The sequence below is a fragment of the Cupressus sempervirens genome, chromosome 9 (genome assembly GCF_028749045.1).
Source record: "Cupressus sempervirens isolate cs-2001-9-10 chromosome 9, ASM2874904v1, whole genome shotgun sequence".
Classification (NCBI taxonomy): domain Eukaryota; kingdom Viridiplantae; phylum Streptophyta; class Pinopsida; order Cupressales; family Cupressaceae; genus Cupressus; species Cupressus sempervirens.
In genome coordinates, this window is record NC_143126.1 from 792,193,518 (window position 1) to 792,200,821 (window position 7,304).

The window sequence follows — 7,304 nt, forward strand, 5'->3', positions numbered from 1 at the left end:
AGGAATACAAACTTGTTTGATGACATGAAAAAGGAAAATATTTCAGCCACTGTAGCTAGTTTTTGAACTTAAATACAAGGATTAGATTTTTATAATAGACCATCTAAAAATAAATAAAGGTGGTGGTTTTGCTATGGATCTGAACACTAGATATTGACATCTCTACTAGTGACAAGTTAAATCATTTCAACCAGACTATATAAAGCATTTGAGGACCTGAAAAATAAATTCTTTCAGCCATTGCCATTTGCTGAACATATATGGAGAACAAAACAATTTGGAGTATCATGCAAATAGTACATATTATAGAATTTACATAGATTAGACTTTGAAAATAGATAATGTGAAAAAAATTAAAGATTGTCAATTATTAAATGATCTATAGATTTGAACACTAAAATTTGATATATCTGCTGGTAGTGAGCTGAATCCCATTCCAAATTAAGAGCCACTCAACCCTCAAGATATTAGCTTCAACTTCATTATAATTGGTTTTCCAAGAACTGAGGAGAAATTGCCATTGGGGGAGACATGTTTGCCACACATTTTAACTGTAAATACAAAAGAAAGATGCTATAAATTATTGACCATGGGGGTGATAAATTTAGAATTTTAAATGCGAGAAGATATTTAGATACCTTGTGTTGGAGATACTTCTCCTTGACTATAGTCAATGCACACCCTTTGCTATTTAGCTATAAATTATGCAATGCATGAATATGGTCCTTCATCTCTAATACTTTATATCCTATGTAATGTTCTAGCATAGGATTCTAAAGATCGAGGACAACAAAATCCTTTTCAAATTTTAGTACAGATAAGACCAAACAAAAAAATGACTCGATGGAATTTACATTACCCAGGGGAAAGTTCTAGGATCAAGATTCATCCTTGCCACAAATATAGCTGATGCATCTATCATTGATGGAACATAACGGAGAAAGTCATAATCAACAAGGGTGAGTTTAGCAAGACAATTTCCCATGAAATCCAAATGTAGAGATGGAACCTGAATGAAAAAAATTATGAAGGTAAGAATAAAATACTTTTATATATTAAATAATTTCATCTCCCACATACAACAAAAGAAAACTAGAATGTAAAGCTATCTTATATCATGTTTAAGCAGCACAAGCAAAGCGCCTATTCAAATTGAGAAGGGAAAAATGAAAAATGAGTACATCATTAATTTATCATGATTTTTCTATGGCTTACATTTGAATATATCAATTTTTTTGTTTTTCATGTTAACTTTGATGAAAATAGTCACCAAGATTGCTCCATAAAAAACATTACCTAAGAAAGCTCTTAGTTGTTGGTGTTGTCAGATCATATCACAAATAAGTTAGGACATCAATCTTCATTTCTAACACCTATTAGTAGTAAGATAAGGATAATTCTCATTTTAAGAATACTGTCCAAGAGAGATGTGACAAATCATATTGCAATACAAAAGGAAAATTGTACCTCCTCCCTTGTGTAAGTACTATCTGTAATGTAACAAAATTCTTCCACATGTGGAGCAAAAATTTCTTCATACTTCCTAAAAGTGTCATCAAAGTAGTAGTTAAAAACTAACCAAAGAAAAGAAAAGAAAAGAAAATGTTACAGTAGGCAAGAAGTACACACGAGGCAACAAGCATGCAAGTAACCCCAAGAAGCTGAAGCTTTTGTCTATTCACAACATTTGCAGAGAGAAACTGATCAATATAGGACACAGTTAAGTAAAGTGTATCTTGCACAAGCTTGTACTCCTTGACAACCTATTACAAAAATCTAATTTTGAATTGATTATATAAAATTAATTGCACAACTACAATATGGAAAAATAAATATACAGATAGCATGAAGAAATGCAATAAGCAACAAACCTCAACAAGCCAATCAACAAGCATGCCCCTCATATTTACATTGAATAATTCCTTGGCATTTTCCTTTGCTATTGTTACCTAGGGATGTAGCCTAAGCTCATATCACAATACAAATAAATTATATATATCCGAAAGGAAAGAGTAAACTATTCAACATGCAATAGTGAGAATTTCTTCAAGTGAGAACAAAGGAGATATGACATAAATAGTATCAGGTTCTCTTGAAGATATGAAAAATTTAAATCTAGACCCTAGTGTGCATAGAATACTAAATTAAAGTAGACTTTTTCCATACAATTTAGACTACACTATCATTTCTCATCATCTCCCTGAAATAACATGCAGAATATAAAAGTTAAAACCAACACAAGTATGAAAAAAAAAATTAGTTTTACCTTACATGTCCTAACTCTTGGCAAAGTCAGTTCTCCATCTTTATACATGTTAGTCACATCTCTAAGTACTGCTTGACATTTAGCTGGACTAGTAGCATCATGTAAAGAATGCATGGAGGAATCCTCGGATGCTGGTCTTTTCCTCATCTTCCTTTAGCCCACCAGAGGAAAAGGTGGGGTAGTTGGTTTTCACAAGAAATAATGTTATTGTTAGATGTGGACTTTGCAGCCCTGGCCCAAGTAATGTAGACATTATTAAGCTATTGTGGCCCAGTCATGGCTTGGTCACTTAAGCAACAGTGAAATGTACAAAGCCTATCTTTTCTTACCCTAAATTTCTGAATAATGTTTGCACAGAAGATTCAAGTGAGAAAATCTATCATGAAACATGACCTATTACTCCTATGAACAAATCACAAGCTATAATTTGCAGGCACAAAATCTTGAAATGCAACTAAAATCATAGAGTTTAATTATTATCGAATCAATATTGTGAGCTAAAACCAGTTGAAAACATGGTTAACAATATGGAAAAAATTTTAATAGGCTAAAAATAGATGTGCTTGTTAAATGCTGACTAACTTGAGAATACAATTTTGATCTAAGAATCTAAAACAAGTTGAGGTGTTAAGGGTACACTATAAACTAGTGAAAATAGAGAATAGAATTCAGTACAACAGTAAAAAAACCCACAACTAGGATTATGAGTAACTAGAAATATGTGCATTTTTATAGGAGTAACATTACAACTATTAGGTTAAGTTTCTCATTCATATTTAGGGATGGACTTGGGTACCAAAATATGATTATCATTTTTTTTCTTATCATGATTAATATGGATTGATGTGTATATGTATTATATATAAGAACACATGTGTTCATTATGTATGGAATCATGTGTATTTATTCCATGTTTGGCATATGGGTCTCAAAACCCTAAATGATTTAAGTTGATGAGAAATGGTTGTTATGAATTCAAATTGTAAGTGTCAACTCAATGCATTGGGTATTAAACAAACAATTCAAGCTGATGAGTATGGGTTTTTATGAACCACAACTCATGAAATATGCATTAAGTGCATACCTACTATTTACAGTGAGTATGGGTTTTTTTTTATGAACATATGGGTTTATTTTATGAACATACCTGTTGTTTACAGTTAGTAAGTTTCTATATCCTCTAAGAAATTTGAAGCAATGAGCCAAATTCACACAGTTGAAGATGATCATTGTCCCCTCAAAGTTCCACCATTTGATAAATTGTTGCATTGAAATATGATCTAGAAAGGGCCTTTCCACATAGTATGTTGGCACTATTTGGAAATCATCAATCATGTGGTTATTGCAAAGAGGCTAAGAACCAAACATGGAATCATGGAGATAGTGCACGGATGTACAAAGAAAATGCAAGAAACATCAAAGAGATTGTTAATCGTTCAATGGCCTTAGTAAAGACAAAGCTTGGTACTTGAAATGCATAGTAGAATGGGATTAGTAAGATATCAATTTTTTGATAGAATGCCCAAAACAGAGCTTGGAATGCTGATTGATGGACATGCATATGGGAAAGCATGATATGTAATGTTTTATGTCAAAAAAGTCTTTGACTCTATTGGACCAGTGCATGAGATACGCCTGCAACTTCTTTACACAATCAGCTTGCTATGAAATGTTTTAATCCAAATGGTCAAAACATGTACAAAGAACATAAATTTTTTGACTGAAGGCATTCATGACATTGGTGTCAATGGGTCTCTATGAAAGGAAAAGAAAGGATAACAATTCATTTAACAAAGTCCCAAATAGCATACTTCCATCACAATTCAATTATAAAATATAACATGCAACATCATGTCTGATTAGATTGCTTCAAGGAGATATTTGATCAAGGATGAAATGAATGATTGCATCTAGTGTGCACATTATAGAATAGAGATAGTGTTGTGAAATATAAAACTAAAAATAAAATATGCAAATCCACTTGGCTTAAATTGGAACTATAGGCTTACAACTCCAAAACACATCTTCAAAACACTAAATGAAGATTAGAACTATAGGCTATGGTTGGGTAACTTTCAATACAGTGCCAAGTCACAAATAACATAAAAATACTATTACTTTTGGGCTTTTTGAAAAAGGGGTGGGGTATGAAAGTAAGGGTGCTTAAATTGTCTCGTAGAGAATGAATAGGCAGATTTCAATTGTGGAGACATCCATTCCAAACTATTTTCTTTATTTTCAACTTACCTACCTAGATTGCTAAAAATCAAAGCTCCTAATCCATTATAAATAGTTACCCATTCCTAACTCAGAGCTCATAACTTGAAGTTCATCCATATGTTCTTATTCTACCAAATGATATTAAGACACTAATAAGGCCAAATACATTATAGACAAATTAAGCACTGATATTTTCTGCATGAGAAAATACCTAGGATGGATCATGGAAGTAGTTGGACAACCACTAACCCAATACTCATCAGACATAAAGATCCAAAAATTAATCTGAATTTAAAAACGAGGATGATAGGAAAACCTACCAATCAAGAGAGAGGTAACAAAATTATTTTTTTGCATCAATGATTTACATGTAAGTTTTAGGAAAAGCTTAAGTGAAGAAAATTAGACATTCATAAATTATATTTTGAAGGATGTTTCTTGAATAATTACTATACATAGGAAAGTTAAATTGCTATCAACATGCAAAATGGGTTGTAGATGCTTGATGGATTTCAAACTGTAGGATTCAAATTATAGCTAAGGATAATCATCAATGCATCTGCTATCACTATCATGAATACACACCATTGACTATATTTCACATTCAAGCTTTTCCTTGTGTGAGAAAGCCAATCTATAGTATGGATCTGCTGTTAAAATGTAATAGTAAGAGTTCTAAAGTAACTAACACAATCTTGACCGAACATAAATTTTTCCTTATAGTTGCCATTAATGTTGTTCGATAACATCAAAATAATTCTGCTTCCTTCTAAAGATACATACAGCTATCTGAATTTAAAAATTGCCACGATTAAAAATCTACTGATTAAAACTAACTTGATAAATTTAAGACTCAACTTTTCAACTTATCTACAGTTCATATGAATATCAGGATTTAACTATGTAATTTTAGATGTAGTCAAAAAGTCCCTAGATCTAGAATCTTTAGAGCCAAGGAACAAATTCATTTCTACAGCACCTCCTTTGAATCAATACAATGATAATTTTAAAAAGAAGTGTAGAATCTAATGCTATGATAAAAGGGTATGTGAATTTCACTATTGAATTGAGAAGTAAGTCTATTGTGCTTCGATTTCTAGGAGTTATGGGAACCCAGTTATTAAATCCATATTATATTGAGGCTTCCTATGATGATGAGGCTGAGAAAAAAGATTTAAAGCTCATAAAGAAGATTAGGAACCTAAAATAGTGAGAGGAGGAACTAACTACAACATCTCGACTATACTTTGAAGACCTCCCAAGGGACAAGTTCCAGACTCTCTCAAAGTTCACGGAGTCTTGCTGGGACAGGGCATCATTGTTCTTATAGACAATGGGGCCACAGATAGCTTTCTTTATTAAGGATTGGTGTCTAAGAGGGGCCTTGCATATTTTTTAAGCCCACAATAATTATGTTTCAATACTAAGCTTTTTTCAGAATATGATGGTAGCTATCAGTTTTTACATTTATGAAATGTGTAACTTTGATTTTACAAATATTACTATCTGAGGGCATCAGGTTGGGGATGTCCTAATCATTTTACAAGCTAGGCACAATGGGAAGGGGACTTTTCATTCTCATCCCCATTATAAAAATAATATTGCAATTTTAGTTATAAATTTATAATGGTCAACTAAGCTGTTACGATAGACTTCAAGAATATTCTTTATTCTTTTAGTTGTCATCTTTTCTTAGTTTTCAATCTTATCCTTATTGGAGAACAAAGAGTTGATAGAAATGCTTTTATTACAATTTCCTTCCACAAGCATTTTCTAGTAATTTTTAAATTTTCAAATCCTCCATACAATATACTAGTGTAGTTATGCATCTCTTGCTTGTGTGTTGCTCTATGGAGAGAGATTTAATTATGAGCGACCATGAATAGTAAAGTGATAACACTTTTATAGAAAATAGAAATAATATCCAAGCCACTTACCTCATGATTGTACTCAACATTCCTAGCCTGAAGACCTATAGCCTTGAGATCCAATTTGCAATCCGAATTTATAGTTGACACAATGTTTTTGTGTATTTTTCCATTGAAGGAACATGCATCTAGCAAGAAAGATACAATTAAATTTTGAAAGAAACACAAGGAAGGGTATCTTTGAAATTAGAGCATTCTATTGATTAATGTAGAAAACAATATGGCCTTATTAAATTAAAAAACATTATCCTCTACATATGTACATAACATTTTACAATGTAAATTGACATAACATTATCCTCTAAGTGATAGTTTGCAAGTTATTAGTTAAGGCATTCACAGTGGTATCAGAGTTGTGATGTCGTCAACCAGTGAATAATGCGGAAAAGTTTAAGACATTTGACAAAACAAAATAGGGTGGATCTTTTTTAGAAGCTAATTGAAATACCAAGGAGCCAACATAAAATGATAAAACTATTTAAAATAATATTGCAGCTTTAGAGTAATGCGAAATTCAAATCCAGTTAGAACATCACAGAAAGAGGGAAGCTCATCTTCAAACAACAAAAAAATTGTTAGTCCCACGCCAAAACCTAACAAACCCAGGTTCTCAAAAAAGGATGAAGAAAAAGCCTAAGACAACCATTAGCACGTGAGTTTATGTATGCAGCTTGCAAATTAGAACAATGGTAGGTAATAGCAAAGTATGTTGTGTTTGTCGAGGACATCTTGGAGTTGAGTGTCTCATGTATCAAGGGTGAGGCCACCTATCAAAATATTGCTCATCATAGTTAAGGATGGAGCAAAAGTTTTTGAGGTGTCAGTGTCAGCAAAAACTAAACTTACAACATTTAACTAATAATGTAAATAGAATATTTTTTGTAAAAAGG

General features: G+C 32.1%; 1 pseudogene; it reads right to left on the bottom strand.

Annotated features, from left to right (window-relative positions):
* Nucleotides 1-482: 482 nt before the first annotated feature.
* Nucleotides 483-1,904, bottom strand: LOC149541094 (cyclin-A3-1-like; annotated as a pseudogene).
* Nucleotides 1,905-7,304: the final 5,400 nt, after the last annotated feature.